General features: G+C 48.6%; 1 pseudogene; it reads left to right on the forward strand.

The window, feature by feature from the left end:
• Nucleotides 1-15,971, forward strand: LOC115658809 (annotated as a pseudogene).
• Nucleotides 15,972-16,016: the final 45 nt, after the last annotated feature.

The following is a 16,016-nucleotide window of genomic DNA, read 5'->3' on the forward strand; positions in this document are numbered from 1 at the left end:
TAGTAGAGGAAGCAAAAGTGGATGTCAACATGGGAGGCAGTGACCATGAGATGGTCGAGTTCAGGATCCTGACTGCCGTGTACCCGAGACCCCGAGGAGGGCCTGAGCTTCCCCACGACCGGTACCCGGAGGAGCCCATGGTCTGGGACCCCCAGAGAACGCTTGGCAAGGACCAGGTACCCAGAGAGGGGGAGGTCGGAAGTGGCCTGGGGGTAGCCGACCCTGGTTTGGCTCCTGAAGAGCCTGAACCCATGTCAGTGTGTGCGGCCAGGATCCCCACTGACCGCAGCGGGTCTTGACCGCTGCTAGGGTCCCGGGCTGGAACGCAGTGGAGTGGGAGGGCCTGCGTTCCCCCTGCCCCCCGTAACCGGGTGGCAGCCTCCCCCACTTCCCGCCTATTGCCACTGCTCTGTCCTGATCCAGAGGGCCAGGGCTAACTAGACTTGTGTTTGGTGCCCCACCCTGCCAAGGGCCTGGGCTGATACTGTGTTTGCTCAGCCCCTGCTAGAGGCCTGAGCTTGAACTGCTACTGCCCCGCCCCGCCAAGGGCTGGGGCTTATTTACTTTGAGAGCCCCAACCCCAGCTAGAGGGCCGGGGCTCTACCTTGTTTGCAGACCCTGTACCCCCCTCAACACCTGCGGAGGGGCTAGGCCTACCCGGACTGCAGCGTGCTAGGAGGTGCCCTGGCTCCCTCCCGTGCCTGAGAGGGACGAGCCCCGACACGACCGGCTTACAGGGCCCTGGACTGGAACCTGGAGTAGAGGGCGGGCCCGGGTTCCTCCAAACCTCCCAACTCCTGATCAGACACAGGAGGAGTTGACCCAGACTGTGGGTTCCACCAGAGGGGAAGCTCTCTGAGGACAGCAAATCTGCCAATAAGCACAGGACCCACCAAGGTAGAGGAGGAACTTTATCACAGTAGAAAGAACAGTAAATAACAGTGAAACTCTGCTGATCTTAAACACAAAAAGAAGCTTACAAGAGGTGCAAGACTGGACAGATGACCAGGCAGGAGTATAAAAATATTGCTCAGGCATGCAGGAGTGAAATCAGGAAGGCCAAATCACACTTGGAGTTGCAGCTAGCAAGAGATGTGAAGAGTAACAAGAAGGGTTTCTTCAGGTATGTTAGCAACAAGAAGAAAGTCAGGGAAAGTGTGGGCCCCTTACTGAATGAGGGAGGCAACCTAGTGACAGAGGATATGGAAAAAGCTAATGTACTCAGTGTTTGGTTTGTTTTTTTTGCCTCTGTCTTCACGAACAAGGTCAGCTCCCAGACTACTGCAGTGGGCAGCACACCATGGGGAGGAGGTGACCAGCCCTCTGTGGAGAAAGAAGTGATTCAGGACTATTTAGAAAAGCTGAACGAGCACAAGTCCACGGAGCCGGATGCGTTGCATCTGAGAGTGCAAAAGGAGTTGGCGGAGGTGACTGTAGAGCCATTCGCCATTATCTTTGAAAACTCATGGCGATCGGGGGAGGTCCCGGATGACTGGAAAAAGACTAGTGTAGTGCCTATCTTTAAAAAAGGGAAGAGAGGAGGATCTGGGGAACTACAGGTCAGTCAGCCTCACCTCAGTCCCTAGAAAAATTATGGAGCAGGTCCTCAAGGAATCAATTCTGAAGCACTTAGAGGAGAGGAAAGTGATCAGGAACAGTCAACATGGATTCCCCAAGGGCAAATCATGCCTGACTAAGCTAATTGCCTTCTATGATGAAATAACTGTCTCTGTGGATAGGGGAAAGCAGTGAATGTGTTCCTCCTTGACTTTAGCAAAGCTTTTGCTACGGTCTCCCACAGTGTTCTTGCTGGCAAATTAAAGAAGTATGGGATGGATGGATGAATGGACTATAAGGTGGATAGAAAGCTGGCTAGATCATCGGGCTCAAGAGGTAGTGATCAATGGGTCCATGACCATGTCTAGTTGGAAGCTGATATCAAGCGGAGTGCGCCCAAGGGTCGGTCCTGGGCCAGTTTTGTTCAGTATCTTCTATTGATCTGGAGGATGGCGTGGATTGCACCCTTAGCAGATTTGCAGATTACACTAAACTGGGAGGAGTGGTAGATAATCTTGAGGGTAGGGATAGGATACAGAGGGACCTAGAGAAATTAGAGGATTGGACCAAAAGAAATCTGATGAGGTTCAAGAAGGAAAGTGCAGAGTCCTGCACTTAGGATGGAAGAATCCATGCACTGCTACAGACTAGGGACTGAATGGCTAGGCAGCAGTTCTACAGAAAAAGGAGCTGGGGGTTACAGTGGACGAGAAGTGGATATAGTCAACAGTGTGGCCTTGTTGCCAAGAGGGCTAACAGCATTTTGGGCTGTGTAAATAGGGGTACTGCCAACAGATGGAGGCACATGATCGTTCCCCTCTATTCGACATTGGTGAGGCCTCATCTGGAGTACCGTGTCCAGTTTTGGGCCCCACACTACAAGAGCGATGTGGAAAAATTGGAAAGAGTCAGCAAAGAGCAACAAAAATGATTAGGGACTGGAGGAGAACATGATTATGAGGAGAGGCTGAGGGAACTGGGATTGTTTAGACTGCAGAAGAGAAGAATGAGGGGGGATTTGATAGCTGCTTTCAACTACCTGAAAGGGGGTTCCAAAGAGGATGGATCTAGACTGTTTTCAGTGGTAGCAGATGACAGAACAAGGACTAATGGTCTCAAGTTGCAGTGGGGGAGGTTTAGGTTGGATATTAGGAAAAACTTTTTCACTAGGAGGGTAGTGAAGCATTGGAATGGGTTACCTAGGGAGGTTGTAGAATCTCCTAAGAGGATTTTAAGGTCAGGCTTGACACAGCCCTGGCTGGGATGATTTAGTTGGGGATTGGTCCTGCCTTGAGCATGGGGTTGGACTAGATGACCTCCTGAGGTCTCTTCCAACCCTGATATTCTATGACTGGTGAGATTGGGCAGCAGCCTGGATGTGGGGTGGGGGGGGGAGGCGGAGAAGGAGGGGCAGAGTTGTAGCTGACTCCAAGGTTGAGACTGTGGGGTTGATGGATTGGGGGTGGCTGTGGGGCTGGCACTAGGTGGGGGAAGGTGTGAGGCAGCTGTGCAATGCAGCTCTCCCAAGGGCTAGTATAAGTTGGGGGCAGAGAGGCAGTCATAGCCTGGAAGGTTTTTGTATTCTGTTTAATGGAATATATTGGCCTAGAGATTGAAAGGTGTTAACATGACCTGCCACTGTACAGCGCTAAACAGTGAAACAAGGCTTGGATTTTGGAACACACAGACACTGGTCTGCTCAGTCCGCAGCAAACACCCTGTTAAAAATCTTTGTAACCTTTTATTAAAGGCACAGAACAAGAAGGAAACAGTTCACACATTTGAAATATAGCGTATTGAGTGAGGCTTTTGTTTCAACAATATTCTTTTGCTATAGAGTTTTTAGAAGGGACAAGCCCTGTCTGAAGGTCTCTTTGATGGTATTAAAGATGGTAATAGCTGTCCCTTGTTTTTCCCTTTGTTATTTTGTTTTTTTGTTGCTTTGTTTGTTTTTTTGGTAGAGAGGAGTTAACTGAGATGGGCTGGATCTGTGTTGCAGAGGGATGCTGTTTCTGAAAGACAGAATAAGTCAAAAACACGCAAAAAGGGGAAGATTGAAAAACTTTCCCTTACAGCTTTACTGCTGGCAAACTAAAGGCATAGCACACGTTCCGATTAGCCGCTCTGAGACCTGACAAACTTGTACCAGCATTGGGTTGCTTAGAACATTGCTTTTTGCTGCCTCTTTAGTCACAGGATCACAGCAGTGCTGCAAAATATGCAGGCTTGGCCAGCTCAGCCAGACTCTTCTTAAACAGAAGGCAAAAGGAGAGGGAGAGGAAAGAGGAGAAATAGGAGGGAAGAAAATGACACACAAAGGTGGGGGTGACAGCAGGAACCAAAGTCTTACTTCCCCGGTGGTGTTTGGGATTTGGCCGGATCCAGTGGAGGTGGCCATGTCATCTGGGTCCCTCTCTCTCAGGCCTGGTCTGGACAAGATATGTCTCAGCATCAGGATCAAGATCATGAAGGCCCAAGAGCGTTCCGGTGGATCCTGAGGTCCCTAGGAGATGGTGGATGTGGCAGCCATGCAGTGAAGCTCACTTCTTCCTGTCCACCCATCTCCCAGCTAGTAGAGCACTTCATTCCCCGAAGGTCTTTTTTCTAATGGACTCCAAAGGGAGCGATGAGTGGAATAGTCCTTCCCCTTATTATTTTGTCCACCAATTAGACCTCATTTCCGACACACCAATTTTGGTCCCTTGATTTCCAGTCCCACAGTTCTCTTGTTGACCAGGCATGATCTTAACACTGTCCTTGAGTTAGTAGTTGGCCTTTCTGTTTGGGCTCACTCGGTCTGTCTCCCTTTCCTCAACATTCCTGTTATGAGTTATTGGACCATTTGATCAATTTTTTATGCACTTACCCAAAGTTAAGCTTACAGTCGGGGTAGGCATATGAGACTCAGATTATTACACCAGGCTACACTAGCCTGGCTGGATAATAACATGGTGGCTTGTCTTGCTCTCTCCCCCTTGAGCCATTTCTTTATCCCTTCTCCTCTCTATGATTTTGATTCTCCCTTCATCTCCCCCCACACTCCCATTCTTTTCTTCTCTTCCTGCATCTCCTCCAACCCTTTGCCCTGGGGCCGGTGGGCACTTCCCCTGAGTTTCCCCAGCTCACCTTCCCGCCAGGCTTCCTTGTTTTCTCTCTCTTTCCCCGCCTCTTTCTTTCCTTCTGTCCATTTTTGGCTCTTCCTCCCCCAACCCACTTGCTCCCCATTTCCCATGGGTGTCTTTCCCTAGTGTCTGTCTCTGCTCCCTGCATCCTCTCCCTGCTTTTTCCTACCCACATAGGTACACACCCATGTACTTTCTCTCTGTATCCACACACTCACACGGAGTGACTGAGGGAGAGTTTAATTTAGACTGAATCAAAGCTCTTGACTCTCCTAAGGAAAAGCTGCCAAACTCTAGGATGGTCCCTGGCTCTGGCTTTCTGATCATCTCAATGTTCATTTGTAAGAAGAGTAGCTTGTCCCCCAACCCCAGGCAGTATTGTCAGGGGCATCTGCTCTTCCAGTATGTCACCGAGGAGCAGTTTAGTGGCCAAGAGAGATGCAAAGGCTGTCTAGAATTCTTCAGTGGATGCATATTTTCACTGGGCATTCCAGGGAGTCAGTCAAAGGGGTGAGAAGCAATATGGCTGCTGCTAAGTCTCTTTGATATGTGTGTGAGGAAAGTTCCTCTCTCTTTACAGTCTCTCCAACAAGCATTACCAAGCGTTCATCATTCAAAGTGCTTTAGCAAGGTGGGTGAGGAGTATAATCTCCCTTTTACAAATGAGGAAACTGAGGCACAGAGGGGGAGGTCAATGTTCTCAAAAGCAGCTATTGATTTTTGGGTGCCTTCATTTCTTGTGCCCAACTGAGGACACCTGGGAGCTGATTTTCAGTGGGGCTGTGGAGCTAGTGCTCCCATTGTCTTCAACTGAATTTGGGGCTAGAGCTGGCATGGACGTTAAAGGCCTCTGCATGGAGAGCCCGGCCTTCTGCAGTGCTCTGGGTATGTGCAGGGCTTGAGGGTGGGCCTTGAGGCTTTGTTCCCTCTTCGCCCCCTACCAGGATGATGTGGAGGTATCTCAGCTAGGGTCTCCTCATGGAGATTTCCTCCCCCAGAGCTTTTTACCATGTATTTCACCATAGGGGTGGGATGACTTAGCCATAGAATCCCAAGAAACTGCATCCTGAAAACAATTCAGGTCAGATCAAAACCCTCATTGGACAAAGGATCATGGTACAGTAGGAGTGAATGGAGAGAATAAGCAACAGTGCTGTGGAACTTTCTGTACTCGACTACTTTCTGGAAGCCAAATACTGCAACATGGGAAGTTCACAGGGCCCAAATTCTTCTCTTACAGAGCTGTATCTTTAAATGACTTCCCTTGCCTGATTTCTAGCTCCATAATAGCCCATGCTTATTAAAATCTTAGGGGACAATGTGAATGCCTGTTGAGCACATTTGCAGAAGTGGAGATAGAGAGTGTGTATTTTAATACATGATTGAGTTCAAGCTTCTCTGGTTGCTCACACTTCTGGATGATCAGAACTGTTCTGATCATCAGAAGTCCCAAGGAAGGCCCCGATCTTACAAGCTGATCATTGCGAGTGGCTCACTGCACCTAGGATGAAGCTCACCGAAGACTCTGCAGGCGTTCCACCTACAGTGGGCTGCTAGCAGGGTTTGAGCCTGAGAGTGTTTTAAAGGAGGTCCCCTCTCTACCTACGATTCATTTACAATGCAGCTGATGTAACAGTGACAACATAGTCGTGTGAGTAAAACTATTTGAAGGTGTAAAATTGCCATGCAACGGGGTCAGAGTCAGTAAAGACCCAGTGCTATCGCAAATTACAATGGATTAATCATCTCTTTTGCGTGCAGGGATGACTATAGAGTAGCTTCATCCAGTGCTAATATGCTGTAACCTTTGCTTGCAAAGGGTTTTTGTAAAGCTTTGAATGGGGGCTCCTATCATTTAAATAGAAAAGAACAAAAGGGAAACATTGTTATTAAGAAGATGGTGATCAATTGTTCTCCATATCCACAAGAAATAATGGACTTAATTTGAAGCAAGGAAGATTTAGGATGGACATCAGGAAAAAATTCTAATTATAAGGATAGTTAAGCTCTGGAACAGGTTACCTAGAGAGGTTGTGGAATCCCCATCATTGGAGGTTTTTAAGAACACCTTGGACAAAGACCTGTCAGGGATGGTCTTCTAGGTTTACTTGATCCTATCTCAGCACAGGAGGCTGGGCTAGAGGTCACTTCTAGTACCTTTCTATGATGGGTGATTTGTGGGAACAAAGAAAATCTCCTGGCTTGGCACTTGTGGTAGTGAAAATATACAAGGCAGATACAGGTGTTCTGCTGCCAATGGTGACCACATGCCACGCTGGCACCCAGGATTATTGTCAGGCTAATAAGAAACAGGATTGTTAGTTTTTTAAAAACATTGGGTTTTTTTAAACTGAATGTTTCTGCAATGGTGAACCACTGGGTTAAAACCAAGCGTGACAAAGTTTAGCCTTCATCAGGAGATTGGGAGACAGATCCTCATACTTTGGGGTGATTGGCTTATTGCATATCATCTTTACTGCAGGCTTTTCGGGGACACCTGCCCCTGGTGTCTCTCTCCTGCTTCCAGACCCCTCAGCGAATCCCACATGATGAGCTGTCAGACAAGAATTCAGACCTGCAAAAGTTGGGGATTCCTTTGGACCCCCGTAAGTACCAGCCTTAGAGGAACAAAGTGATGAGAATTGATTTTTAACTGACATTTATTTAATGAGGAAGTGATGTGAAGTCGCTATTGTTTTTCCCCTTGAGGGACACAATGAGCTCTGTGTGTGAGATTCCATTTTTACTTCCCAGGTCCTGCAGATTAATCAGTAGTACTGTGCGCAACACCTGTGTGTATACAGCTGTTTTTTTCTACACCTAAAGATATCTTTAGCACTTGAACGTCAGGTTACTTGTGTGCTTATTAGCTAATCCTCACAAACCCTTGATGATATAGGAGAGAAGATATCTAATCCTCCCTGTTTTATATTTGAGAAGAAACTGAGGGATGGCGACATTAACTGAGGCCTTGTGGCAAGTCAGTGTCAGAGGCAGGACTAGACTGCAAGCTGGGCACTCTGAAATCTCTTTACTCAGCCATCTACCTCGCTCTTTTTGGATTCTTTCAGCTACTGTTTAGGACTTGGATTTTGATTTATGCGTTGGGCCTATCGGCAAATCTCCAGGCAGAACAGAAGGCCTGTGATAATGCTGGGGCAGTTAAAGGAGGTACCATAAATATCTGTTTCTTGGCTGTTTTGTAATTTGTTATAAAATAAACTCCAGACTAAAACTTGACCCAAGAACTCTGGGAGCTAATGATCTGTCTCTATCCATCCTTAGCCCCTCTCCAACTTGACTCCCATGACAGCAGTCCCTGTGGAATCCTTCATGTTAGACTATGGAGGTGCAGGGAGTGGATCTTTGAGACTTGGCCTTCATGAAATAGGGTTGATTTCATCTCTTTTCTCCCCTTCTGAGACCTTTTCCTGCCTGGTGGTTAGTTTCTCTATCCCTGCAGTCACAATCTCTGGTCTCACTCCATGCTGGTAATGTGAGGCCCCCTTTGTGTGCCCCTTCTGCTTCCAGCATGGCAGCTCCTTTGTTCTGATTTCTCTGAGAGAGCAGGTCAAACTATTGCTAGACAGCTGGCTGAGATGCCCTTGCTCTTTGGGACCTGGGTGGAATGTATGGGCTTCTCAATCCAGTTCCTAGACAAATGGGTGTCTGTACTGTAAAAGTGCCCTAAACTTTCCCCCCTTGATGGATGACTGATGGAAGAGCCATGGAGAACAAACTGCCATGGGTGTTCCTGGTGGGTCTGGCTTGATGTGCATGGGTGGAGGCAGAGCATGGAGTGCTTGTACTGCTGCTGACCATACCCTATCATACCTGATCTATACAGAGCAGATCTCTGTCTATGGGCCTGTCAATTGAGCATCTTTCACTCTTATGAAGAAATGAAAGCAAGCCCTGGAGGGATTGTCTCCTGTGTGTGTTTGTACATTAGTGTCTGTACATACTACGTGGTTTCCCCACAACCTCCTTAGAGATTCTACTGAGGCTGTAGTGTCTTGTGCATGTTAACCTTTCATCGGGAAATGCTTAATCATGAATGGCTCAACATCAGTTCAGAAGTGTATGTACCTGTCTCTTTCAGGTGGTGGACCTGCTGGTTTAAAGTGGAACTTAGCATCCCCAGAGAACGGGTGGGGAAAGAAGTGCATCTCCTGTGGGAAAGCGATGGGGAAGGGATGGTGTGGAGGGATGCGCAGCCAGTTCAGGTAAGAGGAAGTGCGTGTGCCAATGCTATATCTTTATTAGAAATATGTCATAAGCAGTGCTGCAATCAATGCTGTTTCCATGACATGTCCTCTGCCTCAACCCTTTATAACCGGGCTGTAGGAATCCTTGCCCTTTGTTACACGGTTTGAATCAGACTGGATTTTATTTCCTCTAATTATATAGCGCTTCCCTATTTTGTGAGGTTTGTAATGCAATATTCCTGACCACTGGTCTGTGGTATGGAATACCCATGGGATTGGTATTAACACTGGGGTTGCAGCAGCTCTATAGGAGAAGCTGACCCTCTCCATGATGTTTCAGTGTCTGTTTGATGGGGCATGGAGACATGTCCTAGGGAGTTTGAGCAAAATCTTCACTCAGCAGGGTGCTGCAAATGGTCTTTGTACTATTCCATAGGCAAACAGTGAGCACAGTCTCAGTACACACAACTCCATGGTAATCTGCCATGTGTCAAAAGGGGCCCCTCTGCTGGTATGTATCAACAAGCCATGGGTTAGTGATTCTGTACTGATGCAGAATGGCAGCCATTCCCATTGAACCTGTGTTAACATCTCTGACGTGAGTGTGTCATGGAGCTATTTTAATGTCCCTCCTCCCTGTCGTGACACACAGGGTTTGACTAAGAAGGGGAGAAGACCAGCTATATCCTGACAGACAGCCTCAAGGAGGCGGAAGCTCACAGGTGAGCACTGATGCTTGCTGAAATTCAGAGAAACCCCCACCCTGCACTGGTTGGAGGGGCTATGAGGTACTCTTGGCACAGTCACACCACACAGGGAAAGTGCCCAGGCCTCTCTGTTCAGAGCTGTGAAGACCAGTGATGCAGCATTGTCACCTACTGGCTGCTCAGCTCATGAGGTAACATCAAGCTGGATTACAATGACAAGGTTTATTGATTGCTGTGCTTCAGGGTGTGAGTTGCTCACTAGCTAGAATCAGGAAGACATTTGTCCCACATGGGATAGTGGGATTGCACAGTTAGGTAGGTGTAGTATGTCTGTCTCTGAAGCACTGACCACCATAAGAGACAGGAAACCAAACTAGAGGGGCCATTGGTCTGGCCTGGTCTGACCGTTCCTGTGCTTTTGACAGATCTTGTTTCCCAGTCTCTATGCAGAGAACACAGTGAGTTGCTCATTGATCTCTGGTGACAATCTGTTTCCATTTTTCTCATTTCTACAGTCTGACTTGTCTACGTGGAAGTTGCCTGCAATGGTCTCTTTGGGGCTGGAAAAGGCAGCCTGATTGCACCTCCTGACCCTGACAAGAAGTTCACCCTGCACAAGGCGGAGCTTGTGGTCTTCAACATGGATGTCCATGAGCTGCCTGGTAGATTTTGAGATACTAGTGGACATGGCCAAGGTAAATACTTTAGTCCTCTGTCTCTTTTATTCTCCAGCTCCTCTACCTCCCTCCCTCCTCCTTTTTTCATGACTTTCCTTTGGTTTGACCTCCTTCCCCCAGCTCTCCAGCCTCTACCAAAAAGACCTGAAGGAGTAAGTATTTGCCATTGTAGCTTGTGTAGACCCGGAAGTGTCTCCTTTGTCTCATCTTGCCAGTTAACATCTGCAGCCTCTGAGTTCCAGAAAAAGTAAAATGCGTATAGTAGGGAAGGAAACACCCCCTTTGTGTCTGTATTGCCTCAGGCTACACGTGTCATTGGTAGAGCGGTGGGAAGTTGGTAGGACACGGCTAATGGGCTGTCCACATGTGCAGCAGTTCAGCGTGCTATCCATCGTATAGACTCTCAGCCTGTCCAGTATAAGAGTTGCTGAGCTAAGTGCCTCTCTTCTCACTCTTGCCCTCCCTCAGTTCCTCGGGGAGGAAAACCAGCGGAGCTTCCAGACGCTCTATGTGGCCAATCAGATGGTTAACCTGCTTGATGTGTCAGAATCCTCTACCTTCCCTGCGGTGCGTCACCTCGCCTCTTCCATCTTCAGGCAGAAAAATGGCGAGAGCCAGCACACCATCCATGCCATGGGCCACAGCCACATCGATTCTGGTAAGAATGGGTCCAGGGGATACATGCTACTGAAAGGCCTGTGGTTAGTAGGGCTGGCCAGTGACGTTGAGTGCTGACACAGGGGAGCAATTCTCAGGCGAGCAAGCACTGAGTGTTCTGTAGAAGTGATGCTCTGAGCCTCTAGAGAAGGGACAGGGACATCTCAGCTCTCAGCTACAAATGTTTGTAGCCATATCGGCCTGGCTGGAGATGGTGACTTACCACAGGGGTTTTCCCTAGTCAAGCTATTGTGGGAAAAGGAAGTGAGGAGGTAGCCAGGACAGGCAGCAGCCCTGTGAGCTGAGACTCTTCAGGACTTACAGCCATGCTTCAATCCATTGACATTTTAAATAGTGTGATTTTTCCCATGTCTTCACACCCTGCAGTGGTCGATCCTTTTAAGGCAGCACAGCTTGGATCCCAGATGAGCAGAGCCCTACCGAATTCACAGTCCATCTTTTATGATCATGAAATTCACACATTTTAAAAATCTTGATTGTCACAATTTCAGATATTTAAATCTTTAATTTCACGGAGTTGTAACAAAGCATGAATATGCATGGAAAAAGAGCAAAATACAAAAATGTAAAGCCCTTAGGTCCATGTTTCTCAACTAGGGTCCCAACCCAAAAGGGGGTTGCAAAACTTTGTAGGGCTAGTTGCGGTATTGCCACTCTTACTTCTGTGTTCCCTTCAGAGCTGGGTAGCTGGAGCATGGCGGCTGCTGGACGATGCCGAGCTCTGAAGGCAGTGCCGCACCAGGAGCAGCGCAGCCTTCAGACCTGGATTCATGACCAGCAGCCGCTTCTCTCTGGCCACCCAGCTCTAAAGGCAGTGCCACCAGCAGCAACAGGTAGAAGTAAAGGTGGCAATACCATACTATGCCATCCTTACTTCTGTGTTGCTGCTGGCAACGGCACTGCATTCAGACCTTGGTGCCTGGCAAGCAGCTGCCGCGCTCCAACCACCCAGCTCTGAAGGCAGCATAGAAGTAGGGTAGCAATACTGCAACCCCTATACAATAGGCTTGAGACCCTCTTTTGGGTTGGGAGCCCCCCATTTGAGAAATGCTATGTACTTGTATATACTTTTACCCTATAGTATAAAAATATAGTACAGGGTAAAAGTACACAAAACATCAGATTTTACAGGGGAAACCAGATTTCATGGTCTGTGACACGTTTTTTCACAGCTGTGATGAGGCTCAGTTGTGTCTTTCCAGCCAGGGGAAGGCAGCACAGAATGGGCATTGGCAGGCGGCAAGCTGTATGTGTGTATAAAATAATGGCCATTTAAAATGGAAAGGCCATGTGGCCACAGTGAGCTCAACCTGCTTCTGTCCCTGCAGCCTGGCTGTGGCCATACGAGGAGTCTATCCGCAAGTGTGCTCGCAGCTGGATGACCCTTGTACGCCTGATGGAGAAGAACCCGGAGTTCACATTTGTCTGCTCGCAGGTGAGTTGTCATCTTCTGCTCCCAGGTGGGCAGCAAAACTCTTGGAGCAATGAGAGGAGGAAGGTTAGTGCATGTTTTAAGGAGCATGGTAAGTGGCTGGGAGGGGGGCTGCTATGCAAGGGACTTCTCTATCCCTGGTCTCCAAGTTGCTTCTACCATGCTCCCAAGCCCAGGTGCAGATTTCAGCCAAGCCTCCTGCCTGGTAGCAGAGAGCTGTCCTGCCAGGTCTGGGACCAGTCTTATTTGCACTGAGCTCCAATGCCTGCTAAAAATTCAGGTTTGCCGTTGCTGAGAGTCAGAAGCTTTAGACAAATTGGATAATCTCTAAAATAGTCTCCGGGTGCTTTATGGCTCTGTCGTCTTTGCAGGCCCAGCAGTTTGAGTGGGTGAGGAACTGGTATCCTGGGCTGTACGCTCAGATTCAGGACTACGCCAAAGAAGGACGGTTCATACCTGTTGGTGGCACCTGGGTAGAAATGGTAAGATCACAGCAGCCCTTCTGCATCGCCCTCTGAGTCTGTCTCTAACAGATCAGTTACTGAGTCTCAGATGCCTTCTCTTAACATCTTCTTCTGCTCAGACCCTCAAGTGGAATCATGAGGGGGGTTTTGGAACCCAGCCCCTAGCCTGGGGAGCCCTCCCCTCTGGAAACGTAACCTTAACCCTACCATTTGGAATACTAATGGTACTTGAAGACTACTACCCCTTAGAACCCTTATCCTAGCTCAGGGACCCCTACCCTTTGGGACATTAATCCAAGGCGTTGGGGCCTAACACAGTGACTCCTACCCTTTGGAAACCTAAATGTATCCTGGAGAACCCTATACTCTGAAACCCTAACCTTCACCGGGGGAATCCTATGCATTGGAAACCTAAATATAGTGTGGGAGTTGGAACTCTAATGCTACCTTGGGAATCCCAACCCTAGCTTGGGGAGTTGCACCATCTTGAATCCTAACGCTTGCTTGGGCAGCCCTGTTATCCTGGGTTTTCAGAACCCACAGCTCTGGAGTGGTAACTTCACTGTTTTATTCCTGACACTGCCAGGAGAGAATCAGTGGGGACACAGCTCTTCTATCTGATAAATAATTGGCATGAACAAGAGTGCTTTTACCTAAACTACTTTTTTATTAGGTCTGAAGTGCGCACACACACCCCAATGCTTCAGCAGTAGGGCTAGAGCATTCCAAACATTTATATTTCCCCAAAGTCTGAAATGGTTTCGAGTGATCACCAGCCAGCCTTCTGGGGGCCCTTCTGGGGAGCTGATGGGGAGTTTAGGTGTCGGCTCCTTGACTGAAGAAAAGCTTCCTCTGGCTAGTTAGAAAGCATGCTTTCTAACTAAACTCTTTATAGATTTTTCTCCAGACAAAGCACATAACTAATAATAGCCTCTAATAGGCTAACAGTTTCCCTTGCAACAGCCAATAACAATTCATTATTCTCTGTATAAGCAAAGCAGCTTCAGCAAAAAAATCTGAGAAACCCAGACAACCAGAATCAGGGTCAGTTTTCCGTGTTTCCCTCCCTCACACACCTTCTCATGAATCTGGCCTTTCACTTTCTGTCCCAGCTAGTGAAACTGCAGCTTGCAGTTTCTTTTTTGTTCCATCTGCCTAAGCAAGGCCAGATTATTCCTATCTGGTGTCCTCGCTTCCAGTGTATGGGGGCTTAAGTGCACAAAAAGGCTGCCAGTTATATCGCCTCCAGTTCTCTCACAATAGCCCTATCCTGGGAACCCTAACCCTTGCTTGGGGAGTCCTCTCCCTGAGAACCCTAACCCTTGCTTGGGGAGTGTTGTCCATTGAAACTCTAATCCTAGCTAGAACCCTAACTTGGCAAGCCTTACCTGTTGGAACCCTAACCAGGGGAGGCCTACCCTCTAGAACTCAAAATAGAGGAGCCCTACCCATTGGAACCCTAACCTAAGGTGGTAGAGTCCTACCCTGTGGAATCTGAACCCTAATCCTGGCAATCCTACCTTCTGGAACCCTAACCCTAGTTTGGGGAGCTCTAACCTCTGGAAACCTAACACTAGCCAGAGTGTCCTATCGATTGGGAATCTAACCCAAACTTGGGGAGCCTTGCCCTCTGGAACCGAACTCTAGCTGCAGGAGTCGTATCCATGTGAACCCTAGCCCCAAGCCTTGGGAACCCAACCCTCTGAAACCATAGCACTAGCTTGGGGTGTCCTACCAACTAGAATCCTAGCCCTATTCCAGGGAGTCCTACCCTCTGTACCCCTAATTGTAGATTAGGCAACCTTATACCCTAGAACCATGACCCAGTAGCACCCTCAGCTGTATTGTGAACACAGCTCTTCCCTTTCCCCAGTCTCTCTTACCCTCCCCCCATCCCTCTGGAGGGTGTGTCAAGTCCATACATGACTGTAGTGTCTCAGCTGGGAGCTGTATGGATTAGGCCTGCCATGGGTGCATGCTACTGGGGTGGACACTCTCCTTTTTCCGCTGGCAAGCGGGGCAGGAGATCAGCATAGAATTCTTCAGGGCTGCCATTGTCTCCCAGGACGGGAATCTTCCCAGTGGCGAATCAATGGTGCGTCAGTTCCTGCAGGGACAGCGTTTTTTTCCAGTAGCAGTTTGGGAAGCTTTGCTTGGAGGTATGTGTTCCTCCTCGGTGGATCCTCTGTGTTCCTCTCTGTGGGGGTGGAGAAGTGATCCATGTGGTCCCTTCCAGAGCTGATATTCCCGGTGTCTCTGCTTCATTCTTGGTGGGACATGCTCACTTTGGAGTGTCTATCTAAGGTATGTCTGTAGCCCATCACTGTGGTATTTGAGTTTTCTATCTCTCTTGGATCTATCTTCAGGTGTCCCTGTGGGGAAGGGCAGTGCTGCTATTCTCACTGTATAGATGAGGAAACCTGAGGCACAGACCGGCCCAGTGACTCATCCAAGGTCACACATGAAGTCTGTGGCAGAGCAGGGACTTTATTCCAGGTCTCACAGGTCCTAAACTAGTGCTTGAACTGACTGGATCATCTACAAGAAATTCCAGCTGGAGCCTGCTGGGCCCTTGGATATATAGTGCAGCGTACCTCTTCCTACCCCCAGTATGTAAGGCCTTGGTTAGTTCATATAGCACCCCCTACCTAGCAATATTTCCTCCAGGCTGAGGGGCCCTGTGGAGGGCATTAGGGCCATAGTGATACGTGGCTGACTATAATGGGATATCCAGAATTTGAGCCTGTTCCCATCTCTGCCCTAGAGATGTGTGGGGAGATAGGTGGACCCAGCTACATTGTCTGAGAGACATCTGAGCAGGTGATGGGATTGTGTTTTTCTCTCTCTCTCTCTCGCACGTTCTGTTTTCTGCTCCCAGTTCTGGTTGCCAGACACCTTTGGATACTCGGCCCAGCTGCCCCATTTGATGCGTGGCTGTGGGATACGATGGTTCCTCACTCAGAAACTCAGCTGGAGCCTGGTGAACACCTTCCCGGTGAGCTGGCCTTTCCTGTTGTGGGGGGCATGCACGTGTGTGTGGAAATCTGCCCAGTGGGCTTGCGTGTGATCAATCTTCCTACTAGCGGAACTGTTCCTTCGGCTCTCTGGGCATAGGCCCTGTCATAACTATAAAGGGAAGGGTAATAGCCCTCCTGTGTACAATACTGTAAT

This window comes from Gopherus evgoodei, chromosome 10 (assembly GCF_007399415.2).
Source record: "Gopherus evgoodei ecotype Sinaloan lineage chromosome 10, rGopEvg1_v1.p, whole genome shotgun sequence".
Classification (NCBI taxonomy): Eukaryota; Metazoa; Chordata; order Testudines; family Testudinidae; genus Gopherus; species Gopherus evgoodei.